The sequence below is a fragment of the Prinia subflava genome, chromosome 22, assembly GCF_021018805.1.
Source record: "Prinia subflava isolate CZ2003 ecotype Zambia chromosome 22, Cam_Psub_1.2, whole genome shotgun sequence".
In the NCBI taxonomy this organism is placed as follows: domain Eukaryota; kingdom Metazoa; phylum Chordata; class Aves; order Passeriformes; family Cisticolidae; genus Prinia; species Prinia subflava.
This window is the reverse complement of record NC_086268.1, coordinates 4,992,297-5,011,120: the sequence shown is the minus strand read 5'-3', so window position 1 is coordinate 5,011,120 and position 18,824 is coordinate 4,992,297. Positions and strand designations below refer to the sequence as shown.

The window sequence follows — 18,824 nt, the reverse complement described above, 5'->3', positions numbered from 1 at the left end:
TGTCAGAGGGTGTGAGCTGTGTGCAGTGGAGCTGGCTGTGTCCCTCAGCAGTCACAGCTCAGCCTGCACAGAGACACACACTGATCGTTCCGGTGGGAAGCCAGCACAACAAAGTGCTGCAAACGCACCCATGAGGCAAAGCTGGGTGCAGAATTTTCACTCCAACCCTCCTGCCATCCTCCCACCCTCTGGGAAGTGCAGCCCTGCCACAGAACCCTTGCCTGTGTCACAGTAAGCAGAGGAGAAGGGCAGTGCTCAGGGCATCCACACTGACCCCATTCCTTCATGGATGGAAGCTGGAGGGAGGATGAGCAACAGAACAGCCCCTGAACACATCCCCTAGAGAGAGACAATCCCTCTGGCCTGCCAGTGCAGCCAGGCTGGGGGAAAGGGGCAGCCACATGGACCCTCTGCTGGGGCACTGCAGCAGCTGGCAGCGACTGCTGGTGTTTGTTCAGATGAGAGCAATTTTCCTGTGCTTGTGCTCTTGACAAACACAACCTGGGGGCCGCCCGGCCTGCCTGCCAACAGCAACACCAGGGCAGGATGGGGCTGTATCAATTTCCAGCTGAGCTGGCAGCTGCACTGGGGGCTCTGGGGCTCACTGGGATCTTCAGCCCTACAAGCATCCGCAGCCTCCAAGGGGAAATGTGAAGTCACACACCCTCCAGTGCATGGCCAGGCCCCTCCTTCCTTCCTCACAACCCACCTTGGAGGGCTCCCATCCATCCCAAGGCCATGGGGATGGGCAGCGGGGGCTTGGCCAGGGCCAGGGTTTGCCCTGGGGGGAGATGTCAGGGTCACGGGCAGAGACACACACAGGAGGGGTCACTGCTCTGCTCTTCCCATGAGAAAGTCAGCCTGGAGCTCCCAGTGCCAGCAGCTGATACAGAAATACCTCTGCATGCCTTGCCAAGCCTTCTGGAGAGGGTCAGAGCTTCTCCTGACCCCAGAGTTCCCTGGGCACCAGGACAGACAGAAATAACACAGGAAACACAGAGCACAATCACAGAATGTCCTGAGCTGGAAGGGGCCCACAAAAGCCATCAAACCCAAATCCTGGCCCTGCACAGGACAATTCCAAAAATCCCACCACGTGCCTGAGAGATGAGGACTGAAGCAGAAAGGTCCCAAGTGATGCCCTCATGTCCCAGGGCAGGGCAGGACGTGAGGCAGGAGCTGCTCCCCTGCACACAACTGTCCCTTCACAGCTCCATCCCTAAAGCTCCATCCCTTTACATCTCCATCCCTTTACAGCTAAAGTTCCATCCCTAAAGCTCCATCCCTTTACAGCTCCCCAGGAGTGTTGTGTGCTGAGAGCATCACCAACCACCCTATTCCCATTCCCATCCCCATCCCCATTCCCATCCCCATCCCCATCCCCATCCCCATCCCCATCCCCATCCCCATCCCCATCCCCATCCCCATCCCCATCCCCATCCCCATCCCCATCCCCACTCCCATCCCAGTTTTCCCTATCTTTGAATTTTCAGAGATATCTGATGGCTTCTGTATTTCCCGTGCTGAATAATTTCAGCAGCACCTCCAGTGCCAAATAAGAGAACACATTTCTGGTTCTGAAACTCCCTGAGAAGCTCTGAGACACCTGAGAGTGAATCAAACCCACAGCAGGAACAGAGGCAACTGAAATGAAATCAAAAAGAGAGGCAAAAAATGATTTGTGGGCACCTTGAGATGGAGAAGTGGAGCCCATCTCGGAAAGGAGTGAAAAAATAAGACTTTGCATGAGGTCTAGAGAGATACCTTCAAGGGGAAAAGCTAGACGGTGTTTTTCCAGCTGAATGGAGTTTTACCAGACAGCATTTTGCAGGCACATTTTGGTTTGATGAAAACCTCTTCAGAGAACACTTCTTCAGGGTTCTGAGAGTGTTGTGTTTGGGGAGGGTCAGTGCCTTGTGCTGTGCCTGTTCCTCTCTTGTATCCAGTTTTACTTGTAAAGACAAAAGGAAATTCCTCCTCTCATGAATATATTTCTATGTACATGAAATTCCAAACTTCTGTATTTAAAGATGACCCCCACAATCAGAAACGTTTGAATTTCTGGCAGGATGGAAATTCCATTTTTTTTTAGCATTCTCTGTGGGACTGAGGGATTCTGCTAGTGAGACTGAGGGGCTGTGGAGCTCCTGCCTCAGTTTCCCCATGCACAATGCAAGGATCTGTTGGGAAGGGGCAAAAATATCTCTGGAACATGCATTGGTGCTGCAGAGCATCACCAACCACCCTATCCCCATCTTTCCCTTTCCCTTTCCCTTTCCCTTTCCCTTTCCCTTTCCCTTTCCCTTTCCCTTTCCCTTTCCCTTTCCCTTTCCCTTTCCCTTTCCCTTTCCCTCTCCTCTCGTGAATATTTCTCTGTAGGTGAAATTCCAAACTTTTATCTTTAAAATTTAAAGATGACCCCCACAATCAGAAATATTTGATTTTTTTTTTCCAGGATGGAAATTCCTTATTTCTTTAGCACCCTCTGTGGGACTGAAGGATTCCGCTGGTGAGACTGAGGGGCTGTACAGTTCCTGCCTCAGTTTCCCCGTGCACAATGCAAGGATCTGTTGGGAAGGGGTGAAAATATCTCTGGCACACACATTGCTGCAGGGATGATGGTCCTTGGTTAGGGTTCCTCTTTGTGATGGAGACCCAGACAATTCCTGGCTTTGGGAATACCCCTGGGAAGCTGCCTGGGTCTGCGGAGGGCTTCCCCGGGTGTTCACAGACAGCCTCTTCCTCCTCACCAGACGTCTCGGCCGGCTCTGGCCGCTGCTCTGGCGGGAGCAGCGCCAGCTTTGTCTCCTGGCACACGGCGGGGCGGTGACGGAGGGCTGGGGGGATGGAGGGGAGGCTCTGCCTCCCAAATCGCATCTCCAGCTCGGGGCTGCCCGCGCCGCTGCCGACAGCTTTATTGCAGCTCGGTGGGGAGAGCTGGCCCTGCACCATCCCTGCTCCACAGCTGCGCAGGCAGAAAAGGGGGGGAAATCCCCTGGAAAGCAGTGCTGGAAAGTCGGCAACCCTCAGGGAAACTCCTGCTTGCGCAGAGGAAGGCTGGTGGGAAAACCTCCTGAAATGAGGCTTTTGTAAGAGGAAAAAAGGGGAAAAAATCCCAGAGGGTTTGAGCATCAGCTGCTCTCAGCCCTCCAAACCCAGGTCCTCCCTATCCCTATCCCTATCCCTATCCCTATCCCTATCCCTATCCCTATCCCTATCCCTATCCCTATCCCTATCCCTATCCCTATCCCTATCCCTATCCCTATCCCTATCCCTATCCCTATCCCTATCCCTATCCCTATCCCTATCCCTATCCCTATCCCTATCCCTATCCCTATCCCTATCCCTATCCCTATCCCTATCCCTATCCCTAGCCCTAGCCCTATCCCTATCCCTAGCCCTAGCCCTAGCCCTAGCCCTAGCCCTAGCCCTAGCCCTAGCCCTAGCCCTAGCCCTAGCCCTAGCCCTAGCCCTAGCCCTAGCCCTAGCCCTAGCCCTAGCCCTAGCCCTAGCCCTAGCCCTAGCCCTATTCCTTTCTTTATCTCCTACCCCTTATCCCTGTCCTTTACCCCTCTTCCTCTCCCATTCCCCCTCCCCATCCTTATCCCATTCCCTATCCCTCTCTCCCTATCCCATTCCTTATCCCTCTCTCTATCAATTGTCAATACTCGTGCATGCAGGCCCAAATACAGCAGAGAATACAGGGTTCCACCAGAGGCCTTGGAAAAGGCTTCCAGCTTTAGAGACCATAAGCAAGGATGTGGATTTCTAGTTTATGCAGAAACGTGTTAAGTTAGGTAGGGGAGAGTTTTAAGGTTTTAAAGTTAAGATATAGAGGTAGTTATAAAGGCAATAAGCAGTTTTAAGGTGTGGTTCTGTAGGATTGTGTGTCATTATATATTGGCGATTGATTGAGAGATGGGAAGACTGATTCAGTGATCAGAATTTGATTTTACTCAGGTTTCCCAAAAGCTTATATACCATTTCAGACAGGTTAATAATTTTTACTACAATAACCAGGTTAAAAATCACACAGAAAACTCATGCATTTTACAACAATTCTTTGCTTGCAGAAGTTGATTGAATCTCCTCTCTTCCCATAAGCAGGTTTAATCCCATCTTCTGTAATCTTCACAGTTCTGTCTGTTCTGCCATGGCATCTTGGTTATCAAACCAGCTCTGCTAATCGAGTCTGTTTGACTCTCTGTCTTGTGTATTCCCATAATTATATGATTGGATAAAATTGTCCTCATTGCGGCAGGATGTGGGACAAGGTTTAATTAGGCATTGGTGTGAAAGTTAAAACAATCTGTGTGGAGTGGATTATTGCCTAACAAACCTTGAAAAGCCCTTGAGCCCGTGCTGCTGTGACCACTGGCCACAAACTCCTGGCCCATGTAGAGGAGGCGTTCTCACCCTTCATCAAACCATGGAAGAAGAGCAACAAATCGTGTTTAAAGACATCTCCCAGTGGTCCCATCTCTATTAAAATCCCACCCCGGGGGACTGAGGGGGTCCCACCCATCTGCATTCCCTCCTGCAGCATGGCAGCACCTCCTGCCCGGCTGGGGAGGCACCGGGCAGGCACTGGTTGCCAGCTGCGCCAAGAGTTTATTTTTCCAGCTAAAATAATTTAATTCTTCAGTGGAAATTCTTTCTTTTCTCCACCTGTCTTCTCCTGCGAGCAGCCCATCCTGGGGAAAGGCTGATGGGCTGGATGGGAACCAGGCTGGATGGCATGTCAAGTCAGCAGGCACAGGGAAAGCCAGCAGTTATGTCATTTATTTTCCTACCAGGCATAGCTGAGCAGGGGAGGGGGCTTGTTTTCTTCTTGCCAGCAGAAACCTAAAGCCCAAAAATGCCATTTCTAATGGAATTTATTATTCCTGATGTCACAGCAGGGGGGATATGTGGTACCTCCAGCTTCTTGCAACCCCAACGGGCAGCATGGCAAAGGTGGAAGAAGGTGCACTGAGATATGGTAAAAATAATCAGGTAACAGCTTCACTGATGCAGCAAAATCCACTCACCTGCTCAGGGCTCAGCAAATGCCTCTCCCTGTGAGGGTCCTTGTACAGCAAATGCACCAGCTGGGATCCTCGTGGGACGTGGAAGGGTTGGATATCGAGCTGAGCCATCCACTTGTGGTTTTGTTAATATCTCCTGAGCAGCAGAAGTTAACGAGCCTGTGGGGAAAAAAAAAATAGCTTGAAATTAAATTCTTTATACTGAGGTTGCCAGCTATCCATTACAGTGAATAGGACAGTTACTGTGTGTGAAATGTGGCATGATTAAAACCATATTTGTAAAGGATTAACTGCTCTGCAACAGCTACACGTCTGCTGTGAGGTGGTAAAATCTCCCCAAATATGTCTCCAATCATCTATACAATACCCACATTAATAAATCAGAATAAAGACGTGTTGGGGTGAGTGTGGATCCCGGACTGCACCTGGTGGGTTTGTGCAGAGGGAAGTGGGGAGGGAAAAAAACCTCGAGAGGAATGAGAGGTTTGAAGGGGAAACAAGTGTGGTTTGTGGAAATGCAGTGGGGTGTGAATGTGGGGAGCGTCTGTGGAGACACAAGTGCCACTGCCCTGGGTCACAGCTGCCCACAGGCTGGGACTCCAAGGACACAGCCCTGCCCAAGCCCAGCCACGCTGCTGCGCCTCCCACCTGCTGAAACCCAAGAGAGAAACCCTTAGAGCAGAAAGGCACCCAGGGCAGCCTGCTGTGGCTGCTCCAGGACGTTTCCTGCGCTCTGTTTGGTGCATTCCCCACCCAGCATCCCCAGTCCCTGCTCCAGCGTTGCTCCTGGGGGTGGATTTGATGGATTTGGGGCAGTGGCTCCCCACTGTGAGCAGAACAGCCGGGTGCAGAGAAGGCATTCAGCAAAAATAAACGCCGAGACAGAGCTTGAAATGTTTATTTTCCAACTCCAGGCCATTCATCCAGTGACACTGCTCTGTTCCAGTGAGTCTCCCTGTGTTTATATCAGATGATTAATGAGACACAGATTGTCTTTAACCCTGATGGATGTCACAGTCACCAGGGCATGAATTTGGGCTCAGTGTCCCGATTCTCCTCCCACCTCTGCCTGCAGCCACCACTCCATCCTCATTGACCCTCATTCTTCCCCTTCCATGCCACCAAAATCAAGATTTTATGACAATATTTGTTTTCTGGCCTCTTCATCTGCCCTCAGCAATCAGCACTCCCGAGGCTGGAACCTCTGCTAGTGTGGGAAGGGGTCTGAGCTGCAGTGGAAGTGAAGGGACAGATCCAACAATAAAAGGGGAGAAATAGGGACAAGACAACTTTTGCACCAAAGCACAAGAGGGGACAGAGACCTGCCAGGACACCCAGGGTGATGCTCAAGCTTGCAGCAACCTCCAGACACCACAACCAGACAGAAAGCCAGCCTAACCCCAGGGTGATGCCACCTGCAGAGGACACAGGGCTGTCCCTGCTCCAGGACATGCACTGCACCTGCAGCACCCCCACATTTTTCATCCTGCTGGGCTGCTGACCTGCTCAATCAACACTCAGAATCCCAGAGTGGTTTGGAAGGGAATTAAAGTTCATCCAGTTCCACTCTGGGCAAAGACAACTTCCACCATCCCAGGCTGCTCCCAGCCCCATCCAACCTGGCCTTGGACACTTCCAAGGATTTAGGGGCAGCCACAGCTGCTCTGGGCACCCTGTGCCAGGGCCTCACCATCTCACATGGAAGAATTCCTTCCCAATATCCCATCTAACCCTGCCCTCTGGCAGTTTGAACCCATTCCCTGTGTCCTGGCACTCATGGGATGGCCTGTGGGCACCAGGATCACTGGCACCAGCTGGGATTCACCTTTCTCCAAGGGGAAGAGCTTTAAACTTAAAAAGAGCTCTCAGCTAGACTTGAAGGAGGAGGGGAACACCCCCAGGTGTCTCTGCTGTCTCTGAGACCCCAGGGCTGGGAGGATGTGCTGGGTATGCAGCAACTCACAGGAGGGTTTATAGAGATGAGCCAGAGGTGGCAGGAGCCAAGAGGGAAACCCCAGAGAAAAACTGAAAGAAATAAGGGATGTTCCTCTAAGAATGTCACCTCCAAAGGTCCCTTCCAACCAAAGTATTCTGTATTCCTGAATGGGGCTGGATTGAAACCAGATTGAACGTGTCACTGCAACAATGCCTTACATCCCCTCAGAGCACAGCTCCAGGCAGCAGCAGTGGACACATTTCTCCAGCACTCAAAGCTCAAATTGAAAAGCTGCCATTAACATTAAAAGGAAAAAATGGCTTTTTAAGAACTCCATACGTTTCTATTTCTTTCCCCTTCCTTTCCTTTTTCTGATTCACCCTTCTGATATTTTGCTTGGACTCCAATCCTAATGCATTCATCCTTCTTAGCACATTTTTGGGCTCTTTCCACCATTGTTCTTGGAAACTTTTTTTTTGGTAAGGACATATATTTAGATATCCAACCTGGTCTCCCACATTAAAAAACCCCTACCTCAGGCTGGGAAGGGAAGAGCACAGAGAGGGGAGTTGGGGCCAGGGATGACAGGGTGAACTCCTCCAGCAGAGGAGGTGGCATGGCCACAGGGACGTTTGTCCTTGTCTAGCATTTGATGGCTCTGTCCCAAAAGCTTTGCTGGCACCAGTGCAGGGCTGGTCACTGCAGCTGCCCCCATGGCCCTGTCAGAGGAGGAAATGGAGTGACCACAGCCCTGTGGCCCCTCAGCATCCCTGTGCCCCTCACTGCAGCCCCTGACCCTCCTGGGGAGCAGAAGCACAGCCCAAGGGATGTGTCACATGATCCCAAAATCGTGTAACACACTCAAACACATTTGCAGCAAGGCTTTGGGGAACAGGCAGGGGTTGCAGTGGCCACAGTCACCCCACACTGGTTCCCTGTGTGACCAAACTGGGACCATGCAGTGTCCTGCAGGTCTCACCTGGAGCCATTGGGGAGGGTGGGTTTGGCCAGGCTGGATTTAATAACCCCTGAGCACTCAGCCCGCACCCAAACATGTCATTCTGAAAAGGCAGCCTGGAGTCCAAGAAGCACTCGCAGGCTTTTCATAAACACACTTTAATAATCTTCATCAAGAATTTTAATACAGAGCGAGCTGCCTGCCAGGAAATGCATTTACACTGTCAGCTGCCGAGAGAAATGGCCCTGCACTGCTGCTCAATAGCAGAAACACCCTCCCTCCTTCCCTCCCAGCTTTTCCTCGCTTCCTCTTTGGATGAAGTGTGCTGCTTTGGAACCTGGAGGGGCTAAAAACTTTGGCAAGGAGCCAGGCAGCTCCCTGGAGCATCCCCTGAACTGGGGGCAGCCCCTTTGCCTTGCCCATCCTGCTCCCACCTCCTGCTGGGCTGGACCTCGTGCTTCACCTCTTCTTCAAAATTTTTAAGGCTGAAACCAGAATTTTCCTCCTCTCCCATTAACCTGCTGAAGGTGCTGCTGTGGGCGATGGCGAGGGAAGGGTGTGTTTTTAGGCTGTGGGAAGAACAGGGGGTTTTGGGCTATGGATACGATTACAAAAGCTTTTCTTTCACAGCAAAGATTAACGGGATCAGAACACATTTCCTTGCTGGCTGTGGTATTAAGCAACTAAAGAGATTAAACGAGGGCTTTACCATCCTCTGGCACATCAGGTTTTGGTTTGTGCCAGAGGCAAAATACCCAATTTGATGTAGCCCAAACCCAGAGGGCTGGAATGGTGGGAATCACATTTTACAGCCGATTTTCCCAACAGCTGAAAACACTCTGGCTGTAAGCACCCTCCATATGCTGCTCTAAGACACCCACACCCCCAAGGAGGGACAGACAGACCCCTCTGTGCCCCCTTGCAACTGCCCCAAAGCCAAGTGTCACCAGCAGGGAGGGGCCCAGAGACCAGAGAGGGGAAGGGGAGGCTGGAGAAAAACCCCAGAGGGACTTCAGCATCAGCACCTCCTTGCCCACACTTATTGAATCCTCTGTGACATGAAAGGAGGATGTTTGAGCACCGATTCCTGGGCACTTTGTCCATTTATCAGTCTGTTCTCAAGACATTGACTCCAAAGGATGCAAACCCCAACGTCCATGCAGTGAAATCAAACTGAGATTGGAAATGCACACCCCAGCTGTCCCCTCGGAGCCTCATTCAGCAGGGGTGGGCAATGCCAGCTTTCCAACAGGAATGGCACTGCCACCTCCGCTGCCTCCCTCCTCCTTGTGAAGTTCCTGCCTTATTTATTTGCTGGAGATGAAAAAGGCCGGGGGAAGCTGCCCAGCAGAAATACCAACCTGCTGCCAAGCGTTTTGAAGTCGCAGCACAAGTCGCCTTTTACAGGCAGGGGTGAGGGGGGGAAGAGGTAGAGAAAAGGTCAATTCTGCTGGAGGAACCCCCCAAAATGCTTTGAAGAGCTGAAGGGGCTTTTTCATCACACACACACAGAGTCCATGGAGGGTCAAAGTGCCAGATGGATTTGGGGGAAAGAGTGATGGGAAGGATGGATGGGAGGTGTGGGTCTGGCTCTGTCCCTGCCAGGGCAGTTCAGGCTGCAGGGTGGAATCCCAAAAGAGTTTGGGTTGGAAGGGACTTTAAAGCCAGTCCAGTCCCACCCCCTGCCATGGGCAAGGACACCTTCTCAGGCTGCTCCCAGCCCTGCCCAACCAGGCTTTGGACACTTCCAGGGACGGGGCAGCCACAGCTTCTGTGGGCACCCTGTGCCAGGGTCTCAGCACCCTCACAGTAATACAAATAATCCTTAAAATCAGTAAGAATTTAAAAGGCACAATCCCCAAAAACCTCTCTGGAGCAGGCTGGAAGCTTCTGTGACTTTCTGAGCAGTGCAGCAGGCCTGAACATAGAGAAACTAATCATTCTCAGCAATGTCCTTCTTCATCTCTTCAAGGCACCCAAAAAACTGCTCCCACCTCCCCCAGAGCTCACTCCCTTTCCCTGCCCAAGGGATGCTCCAAACCTGGGGCAGTGCCCACCTCCAGTGCAAACTCGAGGCTGTGGCACAGTGGCAGCGAGATCTGCCAGGAAATGATGGCCCCCAGACCTGGGAGGAAACAGAAACCTCTAAAAACCTCCAGCTGTGCCACAGGACTCTCAAAGCTGCAGCCAGGAGCTTCCCTGGCATGTGCAGGGTTTTTCCAGGTCATCCTTGCAGTGGCTTCTCCCTGTGCTTGAGGCATCCTAAAAATCAGTCCCTGGAGATGCAGACCCACCACTATTGTAAAAAATATGGACTGTTAATTCGTGTTCTTATGGATTATGGTATGTCAAAATTCATAAGTAACCACTGTAAATATGTTATATGAAAATGTAACCTTAGTTCCAGCCAGCCTTGGAATTTACTAATCCCGAGGCAGGCATCACCCTAGAGTTACCACTTAGGAAAAGACAAAGAATTGTTGAGAATCTGGGCTCCGTCATTGGCATCAGAAAGGAGGACACGTTAAGATAAACATCAGTCCTTCCTCCCGTGGACAGCAGAGCAATCAGAGCACCATCATCGCCGGGATCTCTGGAGAAGAACGCCTTCCATTCACAAACCTGGGTTTCCATTCACCCGGGAATGCCCGAAATTGGCACCTCTCCCTACGAATTAATAACCAGTCCCAGGAACAAAGAGACTGTGGGGAAATCTTGTGCCAGGGGCAAAATAAAGTGTATAAAACCTGAGCCCCAAACAAGGCAAATGTGTGAACTTTGGGGGGGGGCTGCAGTGCCTTAGAGGCTGCGTCCCAGTTCACCCTTTGAGGATCTCCCGGGTCATGATGAATGTAACTCCGCTGGGGGTTTTTACCAAAATTCTGTAATTTGATATTTCAATAAACCAAATCATGTTTTCAATTGGACTTTTGGATTGGCATTTGTAACAACTATCATGCTCTGAGTGGCCATGGGGAAAATGCAGGTGCCTGCCCTGAGGCTGGAAGGGGCAGGCTGCACTGGCAGGGAGCTGCTGCTCCCTGGGGGCTCAGCTTTCCACCGCCCCAGCAGGATGTTGTACCTTGTTTGTGTTTCTATGGAACTGCCCTCCCTGCTGGCTCCCATCATCTCCACGAGGTTCATTTCAGCATGAGGAACAGCCTCCCAGGAGCGGCTGAGGTCGATTTAAAATAATAAAAAATGAAAATCTCACGTTTTGATGACTAATCCCAGGACAGCGGTTTAAATTAGCGCTGGCCAATCGGCCACGAAAGCCACGGGGAAAATTCCTGCTGGGCTTCTCTCCTCAGTCCACTCCCTGGCTTCATTTTCCATCCCCAGCTCCTTCCAGCCTGCAAACATATACAGTGTTGCCTGGGAAACTGGGAGACGAGATATATGTACACGAGAAAATGAGACAATCTCTTTCCTCCCTGATTGCCTGGAAGGTGGAAAATGGAAACCTATTCTTGTCTGAAAGCAACATCAGCTTGTAGCAGACACACCCACAGCTCAACCTGCTCTTAAATGTGCCAGCTCCAGCTCCCACGTGAAGATAAATCCCCCTCCTCTCATGGGTATCTGTAGTGCCAGGTCTCTCGTCCCATGGGATGCTCAAGACTCGCAGACTCACCAAAAATGTGCTTTGCCCAAAGGTGTTTTCTGTCATGAACACCTTTGGGTGTTCAGCTGGCTGATTCCTTCACCCTCCAGGAGCCCAGGTTCATGTGTAAGCCCAGTTTAAGAAGTAAACATGCTTCCACTCTAGTCTGGGCCAGGACTTACCCCAGATGGGCAGGGACACCATCCATAGGTGCCCCACCTGTGGTCTTTGGAAAGTTCCTGTGTCTCAGGGCTTGAGAGTGCATGAAAAATGAGCAGCAGGACAGCAGGAGCTCCAGGTAGAGTATCTCCATTGTGTGGTGTCTCACACCATCATTAAATCCTGCTCAGAATTCCTGCTGCTCTGCAGAGCATCGCTCTTGGCAGCCCCTGCAGCCCTTTAAGCCCCTGGAGCCCTTTGCAGCCCCCATTCCCACTGCAGCCCCTGGAGCCCTTTGCAGCCCCTGCAGCTGTTTGCAGCCTCCAGAGCCCTTTGCAGCCCCTGCAGCCCTTTAAGCCCCTGCATTCCTTTGCAGCCCCCATTCCCATTGCAGCCCCTGCATTTCTTTGCAGCCCCTGCTCCCTCTGCACACAGCTGGGGTGAGGCTGCCCTGCAGTGACACAGGGATGTGCCCAGAGATCTCCCACAGCCACCAGCACCACCCTGCCCTCCTGCACAGCCCCTCTGCAGCAGCACCTCTGCCCTCCCAGGTTATTCCCCTTTCTCTCTCTGCCATTTAATCCTTATCCTGGCAGTTCCATCTGCATCATCAGCATTTTCCCCCTCCAACCCCACACCTGAAGGACCTGCCTGGTCCCCCTGAGTTACACAAACTCCCTGGGATGTCTCGACTGTAACAGGACAGGATGTAAACCCCAGCTCCCCCCGATTCACCCCAGCACAGTCTGTGCTTCCCACGGGCTTTGCTGTGAGCTGTGGCTCTCAGGGAACTCCTGGACTCACACATTTCCCACCTGGAGTCCATTGCTCCACGTGTCCCCTCAGTGGGCAGGAGCCCTGATTGATTCAAACATGGACAGCTTCTTACAAATAACAGGATGGCTCCAGAGCAAGGAAAATATCTGGAGGAAGAGGGGCACTTGTGCATGCCGTGGATACAACTGGCTTCCCTCCAGGCATTTACAGCATCCTTCCCCAGTCTGTCCAGCCAGGCCTGGGCCTTATTTCTTTTTATTTCCAGCCGAACAGCACTAATCCAGCAGGAATTCAGTGGGAGTGGGAGTGGGAAAGCCTGGGCAGGCAGTGCCCACTACCTGCTGATGTGCAGCTGGAGCAGTTGATGAGTTGGGGATATCCTGCAGGGGTTCAGGAGGATGGAAACACCTTCCCACTGAGACTGAGATGGAAGATGGACTGCTCAGGGATGTGGGTTTGGGGGCTGCCACCATGATGGGACAACAAGAATTGAATTTCCTTCCTACCCTACTACAGCTGAGCACGAGTCAAGAGTGGAGGCTCTTGGGGAGCCATTCCTTCAGCTCAGCCACCAAGTCCTTTGCCTGAGATGCCATAAAAACCTTAAAACTAAATTACAGCTGTCACAAAAGCAGCACAGGCTTTGCCACAGGTCTCATCAGAGCCAGGAAATCCCCCCTTGCATTTGTTTCAATAAAGCTCCTCCTCTGATATTCCAGAGATTTCCAGAATGGTTTGGGTTGAGGGACCTCAAAGATCATCCCATGGAACACCTTCCCCTATCCCAGGTTGTTCCAAGCCTCATCCAACCTGTCCTTGAACACTTGTAGGGATGGGGCAGCCACAGCTTCTCTGGGCACCCTGAAGTTAATTTACCCCATCAAATAATAAATATTCCTGTTAATGCCACTGCTCCCTGTGCCAGGGGCATGACCAGATCCATCCTAACCTCATTTCACATCGGGATTATCATTTGCAAAACCAGGACAGCAGCACCACCACCCCCTGAGCATTTGAAAACATTGGGAGTGGATTTGAAAGGCAAAACTGGGATAGCAGAGGACAGCACATCATTACTCATGAAGACAAGGTGAAACGTGCTTTGCCAAAGTGTGAAAAATATTTATATCGAAATACAAAGTGTCCCTCAAATTTACAGTTCCCTGCACACTCTGGAACCTGAATTACATTTGTGGGAATGGCTGTGAAGGTAAAATGATTCCTGCCAGTAAAATGTGCCCGTGCTGGGGTGCAGAGAAGATGAAGTGAAAAAAAAAAAAAAGGGTGGGAAAATGGGATTTGATCTGCTTTTAAAAGCAATAATGAAATTCACTGAAAAGCCTCACAATCTGTAACATGCAGGGTGGAGCAGGATCAGGATCATAAATAACTCCAGGGATGAAAAATGATGCCTTTTCACACGCTGGTAGCATGTGATCTTAAAAACCAAAGAAAGATAAAATAAATGTCTTCAAATATCCCCATTTTCCGTCCAGAAGGGCTGTTTTTAACTTGTTCTGCAGGGATCACTTTATTCTGTGGATGCAGTGTGGCCACCTTTGGGTTGGAATGCAGCAGTGCCTGTGCCACGCTGGATCCTGCTGCAGGAGGAGATGGATATTTGTCCTATTAAAATGATGAGCTGCTAGTGATAACAGCCTCTGGAAGGGTAATTAAAAACAGTTTTGGCAGTGAGGCCAGTCTTGAGGTGATGTAAGGGTCCAAGAGAATTTTCTGCCTTAGGAACCATTCTGGGATGTGACCAGAGCAGGGATGTTGGATCCTCCCACCCCTGCTGGTCCCTTTCCCCCTCTATTTTTGATAATTAAGCATCCCAGATTTCCACCAAAAGACTTGTTCCACCTCTGGACAAGCCTGAAGATAAAGGCTTGAGACACAAACCATAAATCCTACCCCCAATGCAAGGGGTTTGCAGGAGGAATGCCAGATTCCCAGCTGAATCAGCCTCAGCCTGCAGCTTCAGCTATTTTCTCACTGGTGAAGGGCAGAGAAATTCAGGCCTATTGATCCATGGCTGGGAATACAGACCCAGTAAAAACGCAGGTGGAACTTTAGGTAGTTGGGATGCATTTCCTAAAACTGGAATTTAGGCAGGAATCCAAGACTAACACCCTCCACCTTCCCTCTTGCAAATAATGCCGAGGGCTCTTTAACAACCGCAGTGGTGAGGCCTGGGTTAATGTCTTATCCATAAGTTATTCAGTATTTCCTTTTAAAGACAAAATACTTGGAATACCACTCTTTCTCTCTTTAAGTTACAGTTGTAGCTGTTACAAAACCCCCCTGCACTATTTCCAGAGCTGGGAAGTGTCCCTTTCTCGGGAGTCCCACCTCCCTGTTTTTACGGGAACTCCAGCGTGAGGGAGTTTATGGTGGCGTTAATACCCACAGAGATAAAAGCAGATCCTCCTTACCATCACAGCTTGGTGGGGCTGGGAAAAGAGGCTTCCCAGGCTTCTGGTCATGTCCTAGAGTGTGTCCCAGGAGGATTTGATCTGTTTTTGGGGTTTTGGGACTGGAACATCTCCCAGTCCTTCCATGAGGTGACATCAGGGGCTGTGATGTCCTGGGTGGCTCTCTGAGGGATATGAGCTGCTCCATTGCTGTCCCAACCCAAAACCTGAGAATCAGGCAGCTGTGATAACCTGATTTTCACACCAAAACAAAATTCCACAGAATCCCAGAATCCCAGAGCCCCAGAACAGTTTGGATTGGAAGGGACCTCAAAGTTCACCCAGTACCAAGCCCCTGCCACAGGCAGGGACACCTTCCACCATCCCAGGTTACCCATGGGTACAGTCAGTGGCCTGAATATATCCTTGGAAAACAGGGAAAGGTTAACCACAGGTCTGGATCCATCCAACGCCTCCAGCCTGCTCAGGAAATTCTGTCCCATGGCAAAGTTGGATTAACATTTTTCCCCTCTTCTTCTTTCAAGATTTTTTTGGACCTTTGTTGAAAAAATGAACAGAGAAGAGCCAGAATTATTCTGTTTTCTGGCATCAGCACTCCTCCTGGGAAGCTCATTCCCACGTAATGGATCATTGCTGGGGAGATGCAGCCTTAGATAGAGATGAATGCAAAAGGCAAAGAATTTCAGTGCCCAGAGCAGCCAGGGTTTGGCTGGAATGATGGCAAAGGGAATCCTTTGCTAAGGCTGGAGGATGCAGCCTAAAATCATGGCTCTTTTTGGCTCCCAAAGGGCAACATTTTCCTCAGAGCCTTTAATCCTAACGGGATTTAGGGCTTAGTTTCTTAAACAATTTGGAAACTTGTCCCAGGAATGGTTCTCACATCTCGCTGCAAGGCTTTGTGGACTGGTGTGGATTTAAGGACCACTGCCCACCCTCTCCTCCTCCTCTCCTGCCAGAATTATTCCATGTGGACACACAGAGGTGAGGATTAGCTTTTACCTTAGATGGTCCCATCCTTCTTTGGTATGAGCTGCTGAGGGCCATCAAAATGTTACAGCCACCACTGAGGAGCTGGAAAGGCCATTGGCAGGAGGAGTTTTCCATCCATCCACAGCACAGACATCAACAGCATTCTTGGAATAGCTCAAAAAAACAGGACTCCAGAGATATGGCATTAGGAGGGGAAAAAAATGATGTGGGTTTGATGTCCTGTGCCACACTCAATAATATAAAAAAAATATATATACACACACACACACATATATTTATATATAGACACACACAGATAAAACAAAGGAGATTCCATACTCTGGAAAAAGTCCTCAGTAAACCCAGCTGTCCTTTTGGTAGTTGGTAAAAACATCAGGCACAAAGGTCAGGCAAATTACAGCAAATAAGACATGACACAAACTCCTGGCTGGGTTTTTCTCCCCTAAAAGAGAAGCATTTTCTGGTATTTCTAATGTCATTTGTGTGAAAAGGTGAAACTAGCAAGAAATGGGTACTCTGCAATGACAATCTCCATGATGTGCAGAACAACCTCTGCTCAATCCTCATCAAACACAGCAAAGATCATTCAGCATCAGCTTGGAGCTCAGCTTAGAATGGGGCAAATGTGGCTGGTAAGGAGTGGCAGAAGGCAGTCCTGGGAAGGAAAGGGGGATATTTTATTGCTGATGTTTCTCTGCAGAGAAAGGATTTACAGGCTGTTCCCATTCCAGTTCCACAGAGCACAAACCTTCCCTGTCAGAGCCTCAGGTGTGCTTGGAGTCACTCAGAATAAACCCCCACATTGAGCTTTAAGCCTCTGCTTCAGTTATTTCCAAGTCACAGCATCCCTCTGACAAACACTGGGGGTGAAGAGGGCAAAAACTTGTCCAAGAGCACGCTATTTCCATGGATTTTCAGGAAAGATGACCAAATATTCATGTCGCTGCCCATTTTTCCTGCCCAATTTGTGTGGATGGCACAAGGCAGCCTGGATGGGTCCCCTCCATCTCCTCCTCCAGGACAGCATTCCTGAAGACAGCCCCCACTTCCAGCAATTTGGCAGCACGGGGACATTTTGCTGTCACTTTGCTTGTCCTTTTCCATCCTGCTGTGGTCTTGTTTTCCTGGAATATGGGAGTGCCAGTGGTGCTGACTGGGCTTCCCACCCCATCTTCCTCAACACCCTCAGAGAGAATTTTCCAAAGGCTCCCAAAAGAAAAAAGCACCCTCAGAGCCTTTCTTGAGCCCAGCCATTTTAACCAGCAAATAAACTCAGAAAAGGGAATGCAGAGCAGCTCTTCCAAAGCATTAGCACCAAAAAAACCACACCAGGAGTAATTTTCCCTGCTGTATTTTCACATTTCTTGACAGGAATGGCAGCAGCTGTGGTGGAAGTAAAAAGAAAAGCCTGGCCTAGAGCTCTTTGATGTGTTGGTAAGAGCTCCTAAACGCCCATTTGCATTTGGATGGAGGATCTGGGCACTCTGTAGTCTGTCAAAGAATATATTTCAGTCTTGTGAAAAATGTCAGTGAAAGAAAAGAAGTGTTTCCTTTGATATTTTTCTTCAAAAGGTTTCAGGCTTCCTTTCAAAAAGGATATGCCAGAACTTTGCAAGAGGAGAAATATCCAGTTTGGACATTTCTAACAGAAAACTTCCATTTGAAAATAATTTCTTCCCCTTCTCCCCTTAGGATCCCTCTCATCTTCCCCCTCCCTGTGCTTGAATGGCAAATTGTTCCCATCTCCAGATGAATCCCTTCATTCCTGCCAGGTGCAGCTTTACCTGTGCTGCAGAGCCCAGTGGGTCCAAAGGAAGATTCCACCAGATGTTTCACAGTTCCATTCAGTGCCAAAGGTACCTGGTGCTTCCCCAAGTCATCTCCCTCTTTTATTTTTAGGCTGGTAAAAAGACAGATAATTATAAATCTAATATGGCACATTCTGGGATAGGGTAAGAATTGACAGAATATTTTCTGAGTGAGGTTTAACAAGGGGCTGGTGTTGATTCACAGAATTAATTCAGCTAAAATGAAGCCAGTGCTCCTATCAGGGGGTTGGAGGGATCCAGCTCTCCCTCCAGCCAAGGAGCTGAACACTGGGAAGACTTTGCCTTGCAGATAATCTCACCTGCAGGCTGCTCTCTGCAGGACTTCTCTCCAGCTGGCCTGTTTGACTTCTAACAATCAGGTGTTTTTCCATCTCTAGTGCCCTGTGGAGCCCAAATTCAAATTTTTATTACCCTGGAGTGGTTTGGGTTGGAGGGATGCTAAAGATCATCCCAACCCACCCCTGCCATGGCAGGGACACCTCCCACTGTCCCAGGCTGCTCCAAGCCCTGTCCAGCCTGGCCCTGGGCACTGCCAGGGATCCAGGGGCAGCCACAGCTGCTCTGGGCACCCTGTGCCAGGGCCTGCCCACCCTCACAAGGAACAATTCCTGCCCAGTCTCCCATCCATCCCTGCCCTCTGGCAGTGGGAGCCATTCCCTGTGTCCTGTCCCTCCATCCCTTGGAAAAGGAGCCCTGCCTGCAAGGGCTCCACCCACACAAGCCCAGAGGTAAAACACCTTCTCTGCTTCAGAGCTGATCCAGATTTAACCTTATTTTGCTTCACTTCCACAGCCTGGGGATCCATGTGTTCCCTCCCTGCACACCTGGCAGGGCCTGGCTCCATTTCCCTCCTCCCAGGCTGCTCCAACATCCGAGCAGAGGACAGGGATAAAGCAGGAGAGAGGCCAGGGCTGTTCCTTGGCTGTGCCACCTCCACCTCCCCTCCCAGAATCCCAGAGCCCTTCCGTGCCCGGGGCTTTTTGGGCTCCCAGATGAATGCACCCATTGAGCTGCCCGTTACCAAACACACCTCCGGGCTCCAAATCACGACACAAATGATTTTTTTTGGATGCCTTGAGCCACCACTAAAAGTTTCCCTTGTTTTCATC

The 18,824-nt window shown here is 50.4% G+C and overlaps 1 long non-coding RNA gene across 1 annotated transcript; it reads right to left on the bottom strand.

The window, feature by feature from the left end:
* Window positions 1-4,019: 4,019 nt before the first annotated feature.
* LOC134561118 (uncharacterized) lies at window positions 4,020-16,033 on the bottom strand. The gene is made up of 3 exons (XR_010082857.1): window positions 15,896-16,033; window positions 5,031-5,186; window positions 4,020-4,417 (listed from the first exon to the last, which is right to left on the bottom strand). It is a non-coding gene; the product is annotated as an uncharacterized LOC134561118 (long non-coding RNA).
* Between the last annotated feature and the right edge of the window lie 2,791 nt (window positions 16,034-18,824).